Source organism: Hippoglossus stenolepis, chromosome 2 (assembly GCF_022539355.2).
Source record: "Hippoglossus stenolepis isolate QCI-W04-F060 chromosome 2, HSTE1.2, whole genome shotgun sequence".
Classification (NCBI taxonomy): domain Eukaryota; kingdom Metazoa; phylum Chordata; class Actinopteri; order Pleuronectiformes; family Pleuronectidae; genus Hippoglossus; species Hippoglossus stenolepis.
Window position 1 is genome coordinate 25,101,794 of NC_061484.1, and position 23,925 is coordinate 25,125,718.

A 23,925-nucleotide genomic window follows, 5' to 3' on the forward strand; every position below is an offset into this window, starting at 1 on the left:
ATTAAATAACGTTACTTTACATTTAATTATGAGAGAAATAAAAAGGGTAGAAACATGGAATTCTTCAAATCTCTTGATTAAGACTGAAACTGTGTCCGAAATCACTCACTAATATAATTCACTATATAGTGAGTTCGCCATTTTGTAGTCGTGTCCGAACAAGTGAATTTCTACATTTAAAGATTGTCTTTTAACATGTTTTTTTAAATTAAAGTATTAATACTAAGTGTAAAATAAACATTTTAAATTTACTGTGGGACTTTCCACCGGACGATGTCTTTGTTGTTGTTGTTTTACGTCATAATCCTGCGACAATGACGTCATTACGCCGAGTGTTGTCCAAAAGCGTTTTTTCTTTTTTATATTATTATATATTGTTATATATCTTTTAAATAGTCCTCTATATAGAAGTCACTAGTGAAGTAGGGAATAGTGAGCGAGACACAGCCTGAGATTTAATTTTAAAAAACGAGACAAATTGAAGAGATTTAAAGGGTTTATTGTCACTCATTCATATTTCTGTCACACATTTTAACCGAGACCTTGTTGTGGTTGCATAAGGCGTGCGGTGGCTTTGAGTGCCTTTTTTTTGTGCCCGGCTGCACAATACTAAAACTCTGCAAACACCACCTGTGTCAAACTCTGTGTTTCCTCCCAGATTTATTTCCTCACCTGCGAGGTACTAAAAGTTTAGCAACCGCGCACCTGGCTGACCTGTTCCACCCTCTCTTCCCACTCAGCGGTCTCTGCAGCTCTGGATCACGGCCTCCTTGTCGCCCCCTCAGTTACACATCTCCACCTATCCGCGCACCGGGCAGGCGGCGGTGTTTGCAGACAGTGACAGACTGCTCCTGAACCTTGGATGCCTGCCAGTTGCTATGATACCATCACCATTTTCACAACCTTCAAGCTTGCTCAGAGTCGGCTGGTTTTCTTTCTCTCTCTCTCTTTTTTACAGTTACTTTAATTTGTTTGCAACCAATGTTTTTTTTGTTAAGTAAAACCCACCTTCTGTCGTACTTTGTGCGGTACCCTTGAGTTTCAGCAAGGTTTTTCTTTTTAATGTGGAATTCTCCAAACACAATGACACCCCTGCTCACCTGCTTGACCTTTTACTTTCCTCAGCACTGAGTTGAAGTTGAAACAAGTAGAGACAAAAATAAAAAACTATGTGAATTTACAGTTCAACATAACCTTTTGTTTTTACCTTGTCGCCTTGGAACTAATCCTCTAAAATTAAAATGGCACCAGGAAAAGCAGTTTTTATCTGTTTTTTCCACAGCATCAAGTGGGTGAAAGAGATATAGAAAACAATAACAGGTTGTACAGTGCAAAGCAGTCAGAGCCAACTACAACAATCTCCATCCACATGAGAGTTTTGGCTCAATGCTAATTGTTGTTAGTTGAGTCGTGAGCGATAAGAACCAATCAGGAAGTCAAATGCGTCCATACAACATAGTTTTCAAACTAAACTGGGTCAGAAAACAGTGTTTCCACAGTTCTTCATTCTAGGCACTGGAAAACTCTGCACCGTGGATGATGATGAGCAACCTTGATGCATTTTTAAAACAAAAAATAAAACATGCTAGTGTAGATGAATCCTTAGCATTCAATGAAACTACAACTTTTATATTTCAACCAGACTAATTCCGTCATAAAAAAAGTAATCCCTTTACTTTTACTGTAGCTCATACATTAAATTAATGTGTAACTCATTTACTTTTCTCCGATCTCTGCCCGGTTCCAGCCGAGACAAGTCGTGAGACAGGTCATGGATATTGCAAGTGTAAAGTGAATGAATGTAAGCAGCATCTTAACACATTTAGCTGCAGGCCAAAATATTCTCCACATCACAAATTGAAAAGGGGGCTAGAATTCATTTTGAAAAATGTTTGAGGTAATAAGTTGTCCATATTTTACACTCCGGTATATGAGAGTTGATTTCTTGAAAACCTCGAAGAAGTTGATAATTTTGGAGTTTAAAATAATCTTATATAAGATACAACACCACAGCTCAGTAATTAGAGCAGTGACGCACTGAAAGCTAGATATCACAAGACTTATAAATAGTAAATTAGTTCCTGGGATAACTTAGTAATAATAAGTGGGACGATGATATATTGGGGAAATTAATTTCTGTGTAATTCATATTTTCATTGCAATCTATTGGACTGGAGGTGTTTTTAGTCACAGTGTTCGATGATTTTAATGCAGAAACAGAAGAGGACGACCAAGTTTATTCAAATCACCAAAGTTCTTTACCTACCTGTAGGTCACCTGATCACACTATAGACTATATAAAGGGAAGTCACTTAGTGGCTGGCTGCAGTATAGGTTATAAATCCTACCTCCTCCATGTTAGTGGATGGGACAGAATAAAAAGTCAATGTACACGCCAAGAACACACAACAAACACACACACTGGTTCAATACACACAGTGACTCCGTGCTCACAGCTTCTAATTCTGAAGCCAATTTAGCTTCCAATTACCTGTAACCAACACAATTTCTACAGCGTTTTCCTGCCCTCAATCCATCTATTGCTTTCTATCACCAAAGCATCCTTCTATTTCCCCCCCCCACACACACACACACACACATACACACACACACACACACACAGAAACACATGCAAAATCTCTCGGTCTCTCACACACACACACAAACACACGGGCCACACAAGCCCCCCAACATACACACAGTGGGCACATAGTATTCATCTTCAGCCCAGACGAATATCTGACCTGACATGTGCATGAACATCTATTTCATCAAATCTCGCCACGTCTGCTCCACAAATCTCTCTCTCTCTCTCTCTCTCTCTCTCTCTCTCTCTCTCCGTTTGTGTGCTCTGCTGCTCTCATCCACCCTCTTTCTGTTCAACACACACAAACACACACACACACACACACACACACACACACACGGTGCACCCACTCTCTCTTCAACGCACTCAGTGCAGCGATGAGGTGACCTCCACAGAGGGCTCCATGATCGGGCTGAATGATGACACCAATCTCTGTTACTCTCTGCGAGGCAAACAGTGGGACCGTCCCCTGTCTCTTTAGCACCTGTTTGACTCGGTTAATGACTTCTGTCCCGGCGATAAACACGGTGCTCATGTGCACACACACTCCAAACACGCACCGGCACACGTACAAGCCCATGCAAAGCTAACGAGCGGCTTCCAGCAGCTCGAGCTGTCACCGTGCTGGAGGGAGATAATGTCAATATTAACTGACCTGTCATAGCAGTGGAGAGCTGGTGGGATGTGCACATCGGCTGAGAGGCTGCAGACAGACGGCGAGAGTGACTGAGATTTCAAAGCATAGCTGTGGGACACTGACTAATAGCATGAATTGCTTATTCTTGTTTTTTTTTTTGTAAACTGCTCTTTCACCATTGTGTAATTGCCGCAGGCAGGCGGATATGAATCAAGCTTAAGCACAGCGTGTGTGCCACACCCAGTCAGACAGAGCAGCCTCCATCAACATCACATACGTCCTCTGTTGTGCATAGAAACATAAACGAACCATAGGACTGAGGATTCAGTTGCAAATATGGTATGATACGTGGCCTGTGGGGAAGCTGATGGTGCTTGTGTGTGTGTATGTGTGTGTATAGTATAGTATGTCCCACAGATTGTATATAAAAAACACCACTTACTCCTATCAGTCATGACATTTAAACAATCAAATAACTAATACAACAAAGCAGCGACAATACTTCAACATCTCTGCCATAACAACTACCTAAAATGACAGAAACCATTCTTAAGAAAACATTTTTTAACGTGTACTTTGACCTTTTCGTTTGGCCCATGTCCCATCCACTAACATGGTAATAGCGTGGTCAGCCACCAGGGGGCAATCAAGATGCTTTGGCTTCACTTTTGGGGGGAGCTGTCATGTCGTCCATCTCTATATACAGTGTATAGCGTGTCCACTATTGGATGCAGTTGTGCACAGCAATTAAACCGTCTCAACTCGTCTTCTGTTTATCTACCTTCTCTCGCTCTCGTCACATTTGTGATAAAAAAATAATTACAGAGGAAGACACGACATTAAAAGCTAATAAACTGAATGAATAGAAGTCCACTTTTCTAATCGAAAAAACACCTAATGGCTTGTGTATGAGTGTGTGCGTCAGTTTGTGCAACGCGGTGTAGTTTATTGTTTGGTTTCATTGTAGCCTGGGGGTGATTCTGCATTCTTGCATCTCAGGCAGATGGAAACTTGATCCCCCCCAAAACCCGTGGCTCCACCTGTTATCCGAGCTATCTCCTGGGGCTGAAAGAGAAGGTGAGGGCGCAGCGAGAAGAAAGAGCAGGCATGAGGGTGAGCTGAGGGGAGCAGGAAGCCTTTCATGTGAGAGAAGCGAGCGGGTAAGGAAATGAAGAGGGAATTGAAAGGAGTTAGGTCACACCTGTCGCGGACTCAAAGAGACAGGGAGGGATGTGGGGATAAGTGTAACACCAGTGGGAGAAAGGGAGGATTGCCGTGGAGAGGGATCACTTTTTTAGTGAGTAAAGCAGAAAGAAAAGGCTGTGAAAATCACAGTCGAGGCTTTCAGGGATCTTTTATGGAAAGAGAATGGAGAAAGGCAAGAGAGAAAAGCGATTGAAGTAAAAAAAATAAACTATAAAAGGGAAAAATATTACGAACAATTTCAGGGTTGTTGTGTGAACCGGGCGGAGAGAGGCTGCAGAGAGAGAAATGCAAAACGAAGGAGTCAAGCTGTGCGCTAGTGGATGAGTCTGTGGGTCCATGATTTTTTTTGTTTGTTTTACTTTCTTTGTGCATGTGTGTGCTTGATCTCTCAGCTCCCACTGTGTGTCAACCCCGTGGCAACAAAGTGGACGGTTAATCCAGCTCTCGGCCTCGTCTCACGCCGCTCCGCTCCTCATGCGTCCAGGGCCTCGCAGCTGGTCTCACAGAGCTGCAGAGCGGACATTTGGGATCAAACTCGGAATCTCTTCCCAGTGCACCTGTAATCACATGCAATTATCCAGCGTCACACTGTGGAGGAGAAGGAGACGGAGTGGGCACTCGGCACGCCCGTGAACCGCACATGAAAGGGAAGCAAACAAAAGAGGAACACAAAACAGAGCTCAAACTGCTCGAACGCAAAAGCAATTCTGTCCAAAAAACATAAACAGCCGATGAATTTGTGTTGGTTTGCATGTGCGTGTTGACACACAGAGGCCTGTAGCAGCATGTGCTCCTGCACACGCTCACACACACACACACACACACACACACACACACACACACACACACACACAGGGACGCCCAAAGGCACGCACTCCCAGCCCTCTCAGTCTGCAGGGTGTGGACAGTATTACAAAGACCTCACAGAAAAGTAATGCCATACCCTGAGGGAAACACACCATGAGCTTTAATTTTCATTTTTTACCCCCATCCGCCATCTCTCTCTCTCTCTCTCTCTCTCTCTCTCTCTCTCTCTCTCTCTCTCTCTCTCTCTACCTCACTGCCCTTTACTTGTCCTCCCCCAAACTCTCATCTTTTCTTATTTTTAACCAAATCCATCTTTCAAACCATATCTAAATGTTCTCCTGCCTGTGGGGATGACAAACATAGAAACCTTTCATGCCTTTGCCTCCATTTATTTCATGTCCACTCGCTCATCTCAGATTAATTTGCCTCATGAAATCATGTTCATTAAGAGGTTTTCTATAGAACAATATAAAAGAATACCGTGATTATGAAGCAGTATAGCATGTGGTGCATATTAATCTTCATGTTCTACCAACGGGAAGCCAAAATAAAACTCTCTGTTTAGTTGTAAAGCACTTTGTAACTCTGTTTTGGAAAGCTGCTATATAAATAGCTCATATTATTATTATTATTACTCTTTTGACATAATTTGTCGTTATAGACATTGGACTGTCATGTCACATAACATCAAATAACAAATAAAAACTTCTAACGTGTCCTTTCACTTTTTTGTTTGGTCTATGTCCCATCCACTACCATGGAGGAGGCAGCGTTTATGACCTATACTGCAGCCAGCCACCAGGGGGTGATCAAATTGACGTGACTCACTTTTGTTACAATATCTAAAATATCAAAAGTATCCAAGTTGTAAAATCCGAGTTGTTGCAGAGACTCGAAGTGAACGTTATTCATTGTGTTTTGCTTGACACTTGTTTACTGGTCCACAAAGACGCATTACGACCAATAACTGAAGTGAGACAAATGCGTCCTCGTGTCAGAAATAAATTGTTCCAGTGACTTTGTGTCTGAGGTCAGATCAGAACAGCACTGGTTGTTTTAGTTTCACAACAAAAGGAGCTTAAACTCAGAACATAGAATAACTTAGATGAGACACAAGTTCCTCAGAGTCCTGACCTTTTATAGCTGATCCAGGCTCATCAGTTTCTCAGCTATTAATTTGCTTAGTGTTAATTACTGTGCAGGGCAATGCTTTCATTAGACCCGATCGTTATATTGCTTCATTTTTGTTTGGCTCCGGTCAATATGTGGCCACAAAAAACTTGAGCTCTGAAAACTCCAGTATCAATTTGAATAACTGATCAATACGTATATATCTGAATGCAAACAGGAGCTGAGGTCGTTGGCAAGAGTGATACGGAACCTGATCATTGATAGATTGTTATCAATGAAGCAACATTTTTACAAGGTGAACTCTGTAATTAAAAGATTCACTTTTTTGTGCATATACTGAATAAAAAAAAAGGAGAACAAGCACATAGTGGTGGAGATGTGGTTACGTACGAAAACAATGTGAAGTTGAGGAAGAAAAGTTATAACCTACTCAAGAACGTTACTGATGATTAAAGTATCAGTAAGAAAAACTAAATTAATGTCATAATACTATCTGTTATCAAGAAATAAGGCAAAAATATCTTGGATATATGAACGCTGCCATCTTTGCAGTAGTGATCGTGGTGCGGAGTCGCAGTATCAAGGTACAAATACACGCGCTCGACCAATCGGGAGTCAGTCTCAGCTGTCAATCATGAAGCTTCACCCAGTTGAACAAACAGGGACAGAAAACCAACTTTGACAGCAAAAAATATTTGACGTGTACTTTGATCTTGTATCTGGGTCCATGTCAACTAATATGGACCACCAGGTGGCGATCAAGATAAGCTAGTTTCACTTTGGCGACCCATCATGTCCTCCATGTTTATACGTATAGTCTATGCTTGAACCTGGTAAATGGCTAACCTCTCTCTGTCCTACGAGCACTAACTCACAAGCTAAATCAACGTCTTATTTAATCCAGACAGAAACTGAAGTGTAAAAATAAAAACCTGCGATGACTTCCTGTCGCAGCCAAGAACTGGTCTCGCACATAACTTCCTGTAAAATGATGATGTTTGTTCACATGTTTATTTGTTGCACGTATGAAATAAACTACATGTGATGTGTTAATTAGAACGTTTTAGATGATACAGGTAGATGTAGTTTTGTATCTGATGACCTGAGTCAGACTAGAAGTGCAAAGCTGAGCTAACCTTCATCTTTACGGTGCAGATTTTCTCATCTAACTCTCGACCATGAAGCAAATAAGTGCATTTCTCCAAACTGCTCCTTGAATCTGATCGTGTGTGTGTGTGTGTGTGTGTGTGTGTGTGTGTGAGAGAGAGAAATATATGCACTTTTTTTTCAACATCATGGAAGTCATGCATGAAGGCATGACTTCCATGTCACTCACACACACACCACACATTCACAGACACACGCACACACACACACACACACACACACACACACACACACACACACACCAAGTGCTTGCTGAGCTGAAGCCGGTGCGTGCACACCCCTGACATGCTTTCCTGCTTGCATCTGTCACACGTGCACATCATAGCACCTTGCCATCCTCTCACATCTCCTGTTTCTGGCCGCTATGTGTTCGTCTCAGTGTAACACACACACACACACACACACACACACACACACACACACACACACACACACACACACACACATGCTGTCTTACTGCAGTTGCCAGGAAAAAAATCATCAGGGAGTTGAGCACATGCCAAAGACAACGTGAACAATGCAGATCAACAAGGAAAGAAACAGTTTTCTGCTCCGCGGACACGTGGCCGGACACGTGCATTGGAAACTCAACAGGAGACGACGAAGACTTGCTCGTTACGAGGAGACTGTACGACATTCATTCAGATTAACTACACAAAATTCGGCAATTCATTCTGCTTTATTTTCTATGGGCCTTTTTTTCGCTGCAGACATTTTGACATGTCATGGTAAAACACAGGTGTTACTGATAACATGAATGATGGCAGTGTTTAGTCCGAGTGTCCCAATGAGCCATGACTGTGTGACAGCGCGCCAGCACTCACAATGCCCCCTGTAACCGAAGCAGATAAGTGGAATTCAGCCATCATTCATTTTATTATTTGCACCCGTGCTTTTCCACCAACGACGTGTCAAAATGTCTGCTGTGAAAAAGACATTGACCCAAAGTCCTTGAATCCGTAACAAGTTCTATTTCGTATTCCATCTCCTTTCACAGTCCTGTGAGAAAAGAGCTTTGAGAGCAGCAACAACAAAAAACGCGAGGATGAAACGGGGACACATGGGTTCTCGTTCTAAAGATGTGCACGGGGGCAGAGTGGGTGACACTGGGTGGAGGTCGCAAGGTGAGGTTATCTTCATCTCTTATCTCCTCTACCTCTGTCTCCCATTGGAGCACAGAGCCACACTGCCCCCCTCAGGCGATCTCACCCTCCGTCCTCCGTGGAAAAGAGCATCAATGTGGGGCTGATGTGTTGCCTTGAACAAAACTGTCAAGAGTTTTAAAATTCTCGGTGCAAAGGGAGAGAGAGAGAGAGAGAGAGAGAGGGGGAGGTGCCACATTTTGGCACAAACGTGGAATATGGAATGAATGTCAACAAGTGTGTGTGTGTGTGTGTGTGTGTGTGTGTGTGTGTGTGTTACCACCTCTTATCCGGGTCACAGGAGCCAATCAGAGCTCAGTGGATGACCTGACCCTGAAAGATCACCATGTGCAGAGGAGCAGGCTGACGGCGGCCTGAAGTGGATTTCCCACGCAGCCTCACACTCCATTACGCGCTCACACACACTCGTGAGCACATATGCCCAAATGCACACGTCCAAATTAGCTGCCAGCCGCAGCTGAACACCAGCCCTCTCACCCAGGAGGAGATTTGATTGGTTTTGGTTTTTACAAGCGTTTAGGTCTAACATGCAGCTGGAAAGTGGCAGCGGTGTGTGTGTGTGTGTGTGTGTGTGTGTGTGTGTGTGTGTGTGTGTGGTCTCAGCTGCACTGGTTGAGAATCAATTCAACTGAAAACACTTTATCTCCCTCTGCATCATTCTCTCTCTCTTCTTCTTCTTCTGCTTCTGCAGCTGATATTTCTCCCTCTGCTCAAACAGGTTACAGGCTAATCATCTAACATTTGGTTTGAAGAAGGCCCCGCTGCTTTTCATTCCCGTCGTCTCATCAGGGACTCGTTTATACCTGGAATGCACCGTAGTTAAATTGTTGACGGAGACGGAAACAATGAGAAACGTGGGAGTCGAGGACCAGCAGCTCGTTTAAGTGGTCGCTTAAACCTCAACATCCTCTTAGTGGAATTCTTGCAGGCATTACAGATGCAGTTTCACTAAAGGCCTTTTTTCCACCGAGCACAATTCGACATGTCACTGCAGGAAAAGCACAGGTGTAAATAGTAAAATCAATAATGGCTGAATTCTATTTAGCTGCTCCAGTTTCAGGGTCATTATTCCGTGTGTTCCTGCTCTTTGTCGTGTTTGCATTTTATCAGCATGTTTTCCTGTGGATTGACGTTCCCGCTGTGATGTGTTCCAAACACAAAAGTTATTCAAAACCTGAAGTTGATGCAATGAACCGTTGAACAAACAGTTACTTCTTACCTCCACCAGGCAGGTTATGTTAGCAGTGTTACACAAGAACCACTGAGACGGTTTAAATTGAAAGTTGGTGGAGCAGATTGGATTTCGGGGCCAGATCCAGGATTTATTTTCACTCTTTCATTCATTTCATTTTTGGGGAATTTCTCAACAAATAATGCAGAGCGTATGTATCTGTTCTAAATGCATGTGTTTGCAATATGATGGTAAATTGGCCAGAGGTTCTCACACTTCTAGTTTAGAGTCATGCTTTCACATGTTTTCACACCTGAAAGTGTTTCCAAGTTTTATGTCTTTGTTACATTACATGGGGCAGCTGCAGCTGAGGGGTAGAGCAGTCATCCTCTAACAAGAGGGTCAGCAGTTCGATTCCCAGTCTTCCCTATTCTACTTGGGCAAGATGCTGAACCTCATAGAAATAAAAGTGCTGCTAAAAGATGCGTGTGAATGGCAAACTGTACATCAAGGCTAGAAAAGCTTTTTTACATTCTTAACAATTTATCCGGTTAGCTTTGGTTTCATGTTGCAATTTATGAATTTATCTGATTTCATTATCTTTCTTCTTCTATTGTTTAAAGCTGTGTCAGATTCCTGCAATTGGTTAGAAAGTCTGATCATTTCCAGGCTTTCACACTGGAAATGATCAGCTGGTTATTTGATCCAGACCGAGAGAACATCTTCAGTCGGGCAGAATTTTGGATTATTGGCTCAACTAAACTGCAAAGTCCAGACCAAACAATGTGTGAGTCCAATATTCACTTTCTTCACGTTTGGTTTTTGACTCAGGGAATGAAAAAAGTTTCTTTGTCTTTAAAAACTCAATTTCATTCTGTCCCGATGTCTGACTGACTCAGCTCTTAATGCCACTCCTGGGCTTACATTACGTTGTTTAGAGATTTTAAAAGTTGGGAACAAGAGAGCACTGGCTTCGGATCAGTATTCTGCCTCAGCAGATACGCTGAGCCGAGCTACTGCGATCTGTTTGGGAAGAAAAGGAGTTTATACAGTGCGTCTCTAAACTTCAGAGGAAAGGGACTGAATCACCAGCGAAATAGACTTTACAAGCATATCTACACACCAGGTGAAATTTAAAGGAAAACCTAAATATCTCCGTCGGGTGAATCAGGATTGGTTTAGTCTCTCAAATTCATGGACGGATAAGGACAGTTCTTCCCAAACATATTTCCTCATTTTGGTCTTTAGATGGTGGTCGTTGAGTGAATCTCCTGAAGATGTTCAATCAGGGAGAGATCTGGTGACTGAAGCGGCTTTTCATGCTCTGGACTCCAGACATTTTATTGACATTTTTTCCCGCCACCCCCTTGTAATACGTCAGGATAACGGAAAATTCACCGTGAGCAAGTGGGCGTGTTGATGAAGTTTCTATCATGTGACGGACACAAAACTGAAAAACTAAATAACACAAATACGAGAGTTTTAGTGATAAGAACCGCTGCCAGTGTCAGTGTGAGTTTAAAAAACTAATTTTGACGTCATATCCTTCCTCCCGCAGCTCACTCCTGTCGTCGTTGTTGTGAAAACATCTGATCTGCTTCATGTTTGAAAAGGAATAACTCCGGAAGAAAATGTCCTGACACAATTTTCTGACCATTTTCCACCGTGTCTTGTCTGGAACGTCACACTCAGCAAACCATTTAGTGAGTGTCCCCCAAAGCCGTGTGGACGAGGACTGAAATGTTTCATCACACTTAGAATAAAAAATGATCACTCAGAATAATTCTGTATTGATTTCCAGTCACGCTTCTCTTTAAAATGATAAGTGGATCCAAACCATCCCCCCCCCCCACACCCCCCACCCACCTGAATAGAAGCAACTCATTTATTCAGGTTTGTCCTTTAGTCACCAGTGCAAAGAGCAGAACCACTTCCTCTGGCCCAGTATGGCAGAAAAAATACTCATTTAGATAACAAAAACTACTTAATGCATCTAGGTTTTGTTTGAGCGTCTCCTACGTAACTTCATTAATCATTAAGAATTTATTATCGTTAATCATTAGGTCTGCTTAAGGGCAACTGTATTCACTCCTGCGACCCCCACTCCTCTGTGATGTATGGGGCTACTGTTTGTGTTGGTAGAGGCAGAGTGGAGGTGAAGGAGGTTGTTCAGGTGATTAATGAAACAGGATTAGGAGTCAGTGGCTGTGGAGGCAGGAGAAGGACATGTGACCTCTCCTTGTGCTGTGAGGACGCAGGGTTGGCGGTGCATCGCCAGGCTGGAACTCGCCGGGGGAAAACAAAAGAAAACACGTCGATAAAAAGTATTTTAGATCAAGTTTTGGTGTGGTGTGACCACAGCACTACTGAACGATGCCTTTGTCTGTAACTACTGCAGGGAACTTGTTAAAGTGTGCAGCAAAATCACCGGGACGACACTCACTGACCTTCCTCATCTTTTAGAAGACGAGCTCTTTGAAGAGTCTTCCTCCGCTGTTCAAAGACTCCTTGTTGCTTCCCTCCGGCCACAGATTCACTGCAGCACAAACAGATTTAAAAGCTCATTTGTCCCCACTGCCGCTGCCGCTGTGATTTTTATATCGTATTTATTTACATTGAATTATTGATCGTCTGCTTTGTCATGCACTGATTGCCGGCTGTACAACAAATTGCCCCTCGGGGATAATAAATATGTCTTGACCACAGTTGTTTCTCCAAGTGAGGAAACACAGTATTCACAGTTCGCATAATCCGCTCATTATTCAAGTGCTCGAAGATCCAATCATCACTTAAGTGTTTGTCATGCAAAAGAGCCAATGAGAAGAAATTGAAAGGTCCAGGTTGATATTTATTCATGCTGCAAATGAAAGCTTGATTTACTGCATTTCACAGCCTGTTGGATCAGATAAACTTCACCTGATACCTTTTCCTCTAATACTCGTGAATTCATGCAGTGTGTGATTCATTCTCATTGTTTAATGTATGTTAGCTTACCGGTGGTCACATGACCTTCCAAATATGCATGTGCACATATCATAGGTACCTTTAAATAGCATGTGACTGTTGATATAAAAGGTTTCTTCATTACCCATAAACAAATGTCATCCAGACAGAATTAAATTTCTTTCAAAATGCATTGACATTCACATTTCTAGTATATAAACATATTTCTGACTGGATTTTAATTGATGTTTTCTATAATAACAATATCAGTATCAAACTAGTTCTTCCAAAATGCCAATTTTGTCATTAGTTTAACCAAGATTCATGAACTATACCCTGGGAAAGTGCCTTATATCACAATGTTACAGAAAAGCTGGATTAAATCCTGGATCTGTTCCCTGATCCACATCCACACCAAGACTTACTGGGTCCTCTTGTGGGCAAATGGAACATCCCACCCGAGACAATACCAAGTCACCTGATGTACAGGGGCATAAAGTTGGCTGGAATATCCAACCACACCATTACACATGAGGTAATCGTGTTTCTCATTCTGATCTCACCCATCTTGCTTGTAGGAGGCGTGGAGTTGGCGAGGACAAGACTTGGGAGCGCTGGTCTGTTCAAGTTAGCCTTTAGCCTAACCTTTAGCCTAGCGTGTAGCCTAGCGTGTAGCCTAGCGTGTAGCCTAGCGTGTAGCCAGGCTCGCTCTCCTCGCTTCCGTTTCCTCTCCCTTCACCTAAACATCAGCTTCTTCAGCCCAACTGCCATAAATCTTTGCTCGGACCTCGTAGGTCATCCGTCCCGGCCACAGACATCGAGAATAGTTTATAGAAAAAGCCCATTTTCTCCATGATTGTCTCATTTTCAGTTGTAGGTCATAAAGAGGCAGAACTATAAAACTATGACTGTTTCATAACCAGTTAAAAAGTCCTTATAGGGTCTTTAAATACTTTAGTCAAATCTCCTCAGGCCTGTTAAAAGGGTAGAATGTGGGAATGTCAGATAAAATACAAAAAAATGTGAATTATTGTTCACACATGCTACATAATAGATATCAAGTTAATATTTAAAGCATAATCAACAGCATTTTTCTCTCGCTATTCTTTCTTTTTCTCCAGTGAAGAATAAAGAATGCAACACGATGTGCTCACACCAAGTCTGATTCCTTGTTTCCCTGGAGTCTCCGGGCCTCGCTCACTTTCCCTCCATGTTCTCCCCTTCAGAACTGACGTCCTCCTTTCACCCACATGATGTCCCCGGACGTTTTCCCCTGTTACACTCGCTCACACGTTTTCTATTCGCAATCGCCTAAGCTTCCCACTCACACTCCCAATCCTGGTACTCTCATCACCCATGTACATACACCTACATCCTCTGTTTCTGTTCCTGAGTTTGCTCCTCGTGTGAAGTATCCTGTTCCCTGTTCCTGTTCCATTTCCTGCCAGTTCATCCATCCATCCATCCGCCTGCTTGCTTAGCTAGTTCCCCAAGATATCTAGGGATCTGAGACCCCTTGAGGGAAGCGTGTGTCTCAGAGATGTTGATCCACCAAGTTGCTCAGCTCCACAGAGACCAGGCTCTCGTGTCTACAGAGGAGAGCTGAGGCCGGGTCAGACTGTCCCTGAGTCAGCTGTCATCTCGTCAGATACCAAGCCTGTCCTGAGTTGGCCATCGATGACATCAAGCCTGCATCTGGTTCTCAGTCAGAGGTTCAACCAATCCATTTTCCTGTTCTCCGGTCAGCCGCCCTCGCCGACACCCTGACTGTCTCTGTTTGGCAGCGACACCCAGCCAGACCTGCAGCAGTCGCCTCCTGCCCCTGCAACCTCTCGTCCACCCAAGGAATCCATCTTTCCTGATCTCACCTCTAGACCCTGTGCACCCACGGTGGAGGACATGATCAATGCTTGTTTAGAGACGCCTGAGAGTGGGGGTACTCTCCCTCATGGCCCCTGCCTCCAACTCTTGCTCACTTTCTTCCATCCATATGTGAAAACATCTTAAGATTCCTATTTTCCCATGTACACAAGTAGACACACACGTACACACACACACACAAAGAGAATGAGGGAGAGTCTCCATCTTTTTCCATTTAGCTATTAAGGATATCTTCTGTTTGAAGTAATGAAAAGCTCTGTGTTTCTGTGAGTGTATGTGTGAAATGAACGTCTTGCCTGGAGGGAGACGTAGCCTGCTGACGGAGATTAGTTTACATCATCCCCCTTTCAATCTTCTCGGGTTTGTGTAGCATTGCACTCTCTGTTGTAACACACACACACACACACACACACACACACACACACACACACACACACACACACACAGATAAATACACTCGCAAAAGTAGAGAGAGGGTCAAATACTCTACATTTGTTCATTCATATTGTCAGAGCATAAAAAGATTAAATCCACATTTTAGGGTTTTGGAACTCTTAAGGAGACAATCTGCCGGAGGAGGAAACCTCATCTGGAAGGAGAGGGCGAGCGATGGATGAGAGAGAGAGAGAGAGAGAGAGAGAGAGAGAGAGAGAGAGACAGAGAGATTGCAATTGAGACGAACCAAGAGGGAACCTGCTCGTTTTCTTTAATTATACCTTTGTGTCTGTGCGGATTAACAACAAGTCGCGTGAAGCACGTGTGCGAAGCTGCAAACGTTTGATTTGTGGACGAAATTTAGAGATGGTTATTTTCAAATTAGTGCGTCGGTGTGTTTGTCTCAGAGTGTGTGTGCTCTGTGTGTGTTTCACCACAGGCACCACGTCACACCCTGTGTATGGATCACTATGGAAACATTAGCAAGTTTGGTTAAACCATAAACAGAGGGAGCTCACCGGCTCCTGAATTGTAGAGAAGCTGTCGAGAGGCATCGATCTGCGATTAGCTGATTCATCACCTCATATAAATCCACTGTCTGTAACGCTGTAGCTACAACACAGCAGAAATGCATGTTGTTGGGGTGGGGGGGGGACATGTGTGTGTATGTATACAAGCCCATAAAGAAAATCTCCAATAAAATAATCAATAATCGAATCCTAATAAATGACATTAACACAAACATACTTGACCCTAGTTGATGTTGGCTGGTTTTTACATTCCCGTTAAAGTTCTTGTGAAAGATAATAAAAGGAGCAGGGATCGAACCACATGAAGCATGAATCACAGCAGCGTCAGTTGATGAATCAGATACAGGTCACAGCAGGACACGACACTGAGTGTGACTCGTGTGTGTCTGTGCCGATACACACGCCTGGAACATGTCACAAGCTATTTTTTGCAGCTGCCAAAGTGAACACATCACAAACAAAAGAGTGACATTAATTGATGACATTAGTTCAGAAATCTCTCTCTGGATAATGCGACGGTTCGGAAATATCCTCTGCAGAGATTCTGCTTCATGATCAGAGGGCGGAGGAAATCAATCGCACTCCACACACACACACACACACACACACACACACACACACACCTTAATCACTCCAGGATTATCCGTGTCCCACGTCCACTCCACTGAAAACCTCATGTGTGTGAAAGAATCTGAGTGATTTTGAACTTCATAAAGTGTGAGTGTATGTTTGAAGCAGAGTGGATGGAGCGCACGTGTGAACCACTGGGCCCGTCGCTGAGAGACAAAGACCCGTAGGGACACGCGTCGCTCCTCCACTTTCACAGCAACAGGGTGGTAATGGAACAGAAGTGACTTTATTCTCTCTCTCCCCCAGCTGATCAAAGGCTCCTTCTCTTTTTTAAATCCCCCAATCCAGCTCTCCCTGCGTCGCCGTTTTCTCTCCTTCCTCTTTTCCTCCCTCCCTCCCTCCCTCGCTCCATCCATCCTTGTTCCATCTCCTCTACCTAAAGCAGTCGCATACATATTTATTATCTCACTGCAGAGCCACAAAGGAGCTGCTGTGTGTGTGTGTGTGTGTGTGTGTGTGTGTGTGTGTGTGTGTGTGTGTGTGTGTGCCTGCTCCCTTTTCAAGAGACTCTTACATCTGAGTGACATTTACTGATAATTAAAGTCAAACACTATGTTTTGTTTCTTTTTATACTCTCATCAAGGACTTTAATAGGAACACTTACACTAATACAGCCTCAGTTCTTTCTGCCACACGATGTTGGAAACTTTGCTCTGAGCTCCTCCTCCATGTTGACGTGATCATTTCTGCTGATCTGTCAGCTGCAGATCTCCTGTTCTACCACAGCCCAAAGGTTTTCTGCTGGATTCAGAATCTGGGGACTGGGGAGGCCATTCAATTTCAGTGCTTTGAAAAGACTTTGTGCATTATCCTGTTCCCTCATTGTTCTGTGCATAACTTAGTGTGTGGAGGTTTGGGGAAACCCTCCTAAGAATTGTGAATCGATCTGGTTTCCATGAACCAACAAATCCACCTTTTATTCAGTTATATGCCTTAAAAGTTTATGATTTTGTTGAATTAAACACTGCGCAAATAATGGATAAAGAAGTTTACAGTTCACAAAGATTATTTGAACTGCGACAGAGCCAAGATGAACGGAGGGGAACAGACAAGTTTAATAAAATAACGTTCAGGACAAATATAAAAAAAACAGATGTGCTTCTGTAAAATGATTAAATAAATGGAATAATTAGGACGATGAGTTACAAATGTGTAGCTCACTCCATGGTAGTGGATGGGACATGGTCCAAACCAGGAAATCAAAGTACATGTCAATTTCTCAAAGATGGTTTCTGTCATTTTAGGTTCTTGTCACACTGATGTATTCAATTTATTCAACCCCCCATCATTTCTGGACACGTAGACACGTCATCCATCTTTATTTACAGCCAATGGTGTGAACAAAATTAGAGCAACAAGCGCAATGTAACAGTAATTCAAGGTTACAGGCTTGTTATATATGTGTATGTGCAGTGTCCACTCCCATACATCACTCTAATATAGTATTATTCACTTATAATGAGTCGTAAAAAAAACATGCACAGTAACTCAAGTCCTCTCGTTGAGGGTACCAGGACAAATTACTTTGTTCCTTGTAGTAAAAAAAAAAAGAAGGAAGAGATTAAGATTCTGGCAGCAGCTTCCAGTGGAATCCTTCATGATGGCTGCCAGGACACAAGCTGTCTTTTCATTAAAAAAGAGCAGAGCTGCAGAGGAGCCGCTCTCATCTGCAGGAGCCAGAGACTGTCTCAGCAAAAAGCAACACAGAGCCCCCCCCAAGACTGAGGGACTAGCCCCCAAACTCTGTAATGACTTACCAGCAGAGATTCTACATACTACACGTGTATTTTTAAAAAATTTGTATTTAAGTTTATTGTTTTTGTTGCAGCCAGAAACTCTGTATTGGATCTTTATTTCCACACACAATGTGTAGGCTACAGAAAATGTTGCTTCTATCTTCTTTCTACTTCCACTTCACAAATCTCTTCTCTAAACTCAGCAGCATAACCTGATGGTTGGAACCACGCAGCTCATCCACTTTAACAGACATTAATGTTGCATTAAACACAAGAGACGGCATAGACTTCCTTTAGGAAATGGGTGGGTATGCATTTGTCCATGTGCATATGTGTGTGTGTGTGTGTGCATGTGAGATAGACTGGTTATATGTATATGTGGAAGAGGATGTCGAATATCATTTAGCTGAAGGACAATGATCGCACCAGACAGGGAAAATTTAAATTGTAAATTAGTCGCCCTCATCACCCACACACACAACACATACACTTATCGCGATTACACACACACACGTACACACACACACGTACACACACAGATCACTTTCTCGTGAATGGAAAGGACTTTGCGTTGCACCGTATGCACAAACACACACACACACACACGCCTGCGCCCGCCATTTATATTCCAGTTGTCTCTTAAACAAAACTGCTCTTCATTAAAGAACTCCTAACCTCTCTACGAGGAGATAAAGGGTAATTACGTAGCTATCGTCAATTCAAAGGGGTCTTTTTCTCTCTGAGCGCAGGGACCATAGATAAGGCTTCTTAATTAACTTAAGTGCTTCTGTTCCATTACCTCTCATGAGGGGTACCCTCTAACTGCCAATGGAAGCGCAGGAAAGCCTTGATTGTGGCGACACATTAAATCATCTGCATTGTCACATCCGGTCAATTCCACAGTCAAAGTTTAGAGATCAACTTATCCACGGAAGACGTTGCTCTGCAGTATGAGAAACAGACTGTGGCCAAAGAGGATCTGACAATTATGGTTAGAGCCCGAGTGGAGCGGGGGCGAGGGAATCGGGAAGAGATGTGCTGGAGAGTTGATAATGGAAATCTCATTTACAAAAGAAATAAAAAATCAGCGACCGTGTTTTGTTTGTAGCTTTTATACGATTTGTAGATGCCAGAAATCTGATCCACAGGTAGTTCAGGGTCACCTCCCCAGCAGAAACACTGGTAAAGTTCTGCGTGGCCCGCTCAAGGCCGTTTCCACCCACATGAGACGCTTCTACTTATAGAGTAAATAATCTAAACTCTCGATCCAACCAAACTTCCAGCACACGATCTCAAAATAACTCTTTCTTTAAGAGCAGGTGGTGATCAGAACGCAGAAAAATCAGAAATCACAAATAGTTAATCTGGTTTCAATACAGTCGCTCCAGCCACGAACAGACATACAAGACAATAAATAGAAATACAAAATATAGGTAAGGGTATAAAATAAAATAAATGTAAAAAATATGAGCATTACTACACAATAAACAAACTTAATACAATTAAAAATATATAAAAATACAGCATAGAAGATGATTTATTGTAATTTATCATAAATAAAGGTGTCTAATTAACCTAATTAATCTAATTAACCACAATAGATGTAGAAGTCATGTATAAGTCAAGAGTAAAAAAGCAAATACTTCAATGATGAATGTTGATGAAGAAGTTATCAACACAACTAACACAACCCAAATGATAACTGCTGCTGTGTTGTCAAGTTTCTATTATTAAAAAAAAGTGCAGCACCTTTTTTAGCCTTTCTCCATCGTTATAAGTAATTATCATAACCAGAGTCTTTTTGTTGTTGTTTTTAATGTATTTTCTTGAGCCTGAACTGTGAATCAATATTCCCCCATCGGGAGTTTAAAGGCGAAGCTGGACATTTTCAGAAAATATGCTGATTTGCTTTACTCTGAGAGTTAGATGAGCAGATCAGTAACTTCTATGCAGCCCCTCTGGCTATAGATATATAGATATGTGCAGGTTTCAGCTACAACTATAGGTCGTAGATACCTGGGAGCCTCACTTTGACCACAAGAGTCCATCTTGACTTATTTGAAACCAGAAATAACCATATTTGGAAGAGCATGTGGGTGGAGCCTGACTGGGAGCACGCCCACCTACACCTGCGACCCGCACCCATTGGACGGTACCAGCTGTCAGTCACACGGCATCAAAATGAACATCGTGCTCTAGTGAAGAAGAAACTAGCGATTGAGACTATAAACTCTATGCTCCCCCCCCCCCCACAAAGGATCAGCTGTAAAGATAATGGATGGATGTTTGTTCTACATCCGACCCTCTGAGAGGTTTGAGCGATACTTGAACCAGGTGCGGCTGCCAAAGAAAAAGATAACACGGCTACTTGAAACAACACAAGATTGAAAAAGTCTAAATCCTTGCGGTTCCCTTGCTGCTTCATAATACTCTTACCTAATTAAATTTCCCTCTCATGTCAAGCCGTTCTGCTTTTTCTTTGGTCAATCTCATTTGTAATCTTTCAAACAAAACCCCTTTGTGTCGAGCCCCACTTTGTTTTTTCTCTTAATTTAATATCTCCCGTTCTCGGCGGACTCTTAAGGAACAAGAGGGATGACAGACGCCCCGAGTCTCCTTCATCAATTCTGACTCAACTCGTCTTTTCTCCACCTCTCTCTTGTCGTCTCCGTCTCTTAGCATCTCAATTCCTCATGCACCTTGTATCCTTCCATTATTCATGGAGCATATCACCGGTCCCACTCAAGGCTATTCCTTCTGTCTTCTCTTGTTTCCGCCTTCACTCGTTACTTTCCAAGTCGGACGAATTAACCGCAGAATCGCTCGTCCCTCCTTTGCCATTCTCCCCATTACATCGCCTCCCCGCCCTCCCACTATTACTCTCTCCCTCCTTTAATCCTCCTTTCATCTTTTTCCCTCAGCTTTCCGTGTACCACCCTCCGCCCTTCTCCCTTTCTACCTCTGTTTTCCACCCCCTGACTCCGCTCTCATCCTTAATCTTCCCTCAGCCTTTCCTGTCTCTACATCCGACCTTCTATGTCTTCCCTACCAGCACTCTCTCTCTCTCTCTCTCTCTCTCTCTCTCTCTCTCTCATCCGCCCACACTCAACCCTACATTAGAGGCTGTATATGCACACGTGCTATTGTCTGCATGTGTGTTCTCTCTCCGGGGCAAGATGTTCATTACTGCGGAGGTTAGAATGATGACGATGGTAATAAAGATAAAAAGTCATCGGAAAGATACTAATCAAACATCTCCTAGTGGCGATGTGTGTGTGTGTGTGTGTGTGTGTGTGTGTGTGTGTGTGTGTGTGTGTGTGTGTGTGTGTGTGTTGCGCTTGTGCATGTTTGTGTGCATGTGTGCCACGTTGCTTTGGGGGACCGATTTATGGAGCGGCCCCGTTTTAAAGTCCCCCCAAAAAATTTACAGAACAGAGGAGTCTGCGATTTTTTTGTTTTGTGAGCGCTGCTGTTAATTGGAGTCGCTCCAGGCTGTCCTCGGGCTGTTGGGAAGTGTGCACAGAATGTGTTTGCCTTCTATGTGTGTGTCTGTGTGTGTGTGTGTGTGTGTGTGTGTGTGTGTGTGTACATCACAGTCACTGATGCTGAGACATGAGACATGAGGTTTAAGCTTCCACAGAGAGGACAGAGAGGGAAATTAGCAGAGCTGCTGCCGCCACTCTGTACACGCAAAGTGACAGCAACCTTAGGAAGCTCTCGGCGGTGAAAATTGAATTAGGTTGCGGGGATCAAACACATAAAGAAGCAGAGTGAACAACAGCAGAATACAGAGTGTGTGTGTGTGTTTGTGTGTTTGCGTGTTTGTGTGTGGTATAGCAGTCATGCCAGGTAATTAATTACTCGCATGTGCCATTGTTTGCTGATGCAGAACGACATATTTCATGCCTTCGCAGAAGTGCGTCAGCGGTCGTGCTGTTAAGATCTTCCTCTTGTTTGGATTTTCATTGGCAGCAGGTCTCATCTCGCTGCTGAGCGGCCGCAGGAGGGAAGACAACGTGTGGATCATGCACTCGGTGTCCAGGCCTGTCCTGTCCACTCATGAGCTCCACTGATGCACAGTTTGTCTCCACGTGAAGGTTTTCTATTGTTCACACCCCCCCTCGCCTAATGAAGACGACTCACTGTGACAGACAGGCCGACCATTAACAGTCTGTTCGGTGGCGTGAAGCGCTTCATTTAAACTTGTACAGTCGACTGTGTTTTGGTTTCAGTTCAAGTTGGACTCTGATATAATTATCTTTAAATATATGACCCATCGCTCCGTGTAATGACCCCCCCCCCATCCAGCTGCTCTGTGCTGGGCTTTCATTATGAGGATTATTATCTCATATCCTCAGAGGTGCAGGTTTATGCCAACCGGTGGTTTTTACAGTGAGAGCTCGTCCTCGACGGAAACGGCCCTTTTTGAAGTCACCTTCTGAGATGGGAATTAAAAATAGTCCTTAATTTGGTGATCATGCAGGATAAATCGATCTGGTTACAAAATTATGATTTTTATGGGTTTTAATGTGTTTTGATCATGGGTCAGTTTATCTTATTTCAGGCTATAGGGACAACAGATGAAACTCCGGCCCATTTATTGTGTCTGTTGATTAGCTGAGACTGACTCACGATTGGTCGAGCACGTCAATACTGCGGCTCCTGATCTCTACTGCACAGACTCTGGCTCCAAGTGACGTCATCGGCACAAGGTGGCAGGGTTCGAATCCCGGATGTTGTGGCTTCATTTCTGTACGTGCAGTCTATGCTCAGTACTTCTATGCTCTGGTTGGCAGCAGGTTCTCAGGGGCTCCAGCCACTTACAGGAACAGGAAGGATCAGGGTTGAGGTCGAACACTTCCTCGTTAGTTCCATTTTTCCACCTGTATGGGCGAACGCAAAATAGGCTTAAAGGAAAAGGATTCCATGCTGAAAATAAAGTCAAACCAGGTCCAACCTATTAATAAAATAAATAAAAGATGATTACTGGAACTACTGCAGAGAACAAAGTCTCCCTGTCAATCCATCAGGAACGAGAGCGATAAAAGCACAGGCGTAATTTTAACTCTATGTTACTCTAATGACATAATAGCTGTTCTGATTATATGATTGGCAATCACATAAACGAGCCTTGTTTCGCCCCCTGCAGGTTCGATGTAAGTTAACTAATCAACGATAGAGGGAGGCTGAATGGGAAACTGCTCTGCTGCTGAACCACGGCGTCAAGCGATCAGACGGTTCTGTTGATGACACACGCAGGAAACCGAGCAGAGAACCGCACGGAGAGAACGCGCTAAGGTTTTCTGGTCGGAGAATCAAAGACGCCAGCTTCACTCCAGAAGCGTCTTTTATCTGCGTTTATGTTGCGTCACGCTGTCATCCTGCTCCGCCGCGGATCTCGTCCTGCGTGATTGTGATGATTGTGATGATTGTGATGATTGTGATGATTGCCGTTTGTGCAAAATAACGAAAAAGGCTCTGGGTCTTTGATTCTGAAGCGCGGAGATCAAAGCTCCGTGGTTAATGTTAATGTTCGGAGATAACTGGAATATTTTCTCACATTAACCTTCATTGTACTGAAGCTGCACCAGAGATCTGTGGATAAATCCACCATTATTTCAATCATGGTCACAATGACCCCAATGAAGAAAATGAGCCCAGAAGTACCAGATAAATCACTGCTGGGCTTTTTAAACAAAGGGCCAGAGCTCCGTGTCAGAATTCTTAGTTTCACAGATGGACAAAAAAGCTATTTAAGAAAGATATATAATAAAAAAACATATATAATATCAATATTTCTAGAAATCTCTGTCTAACAGCTTCACATTTGGCCGGTGTGTTGTTAATGGCCCCAGACGGTGAAGTGTTGAGTTTGGTGCTATTTGGAAATGAGATTTGTTC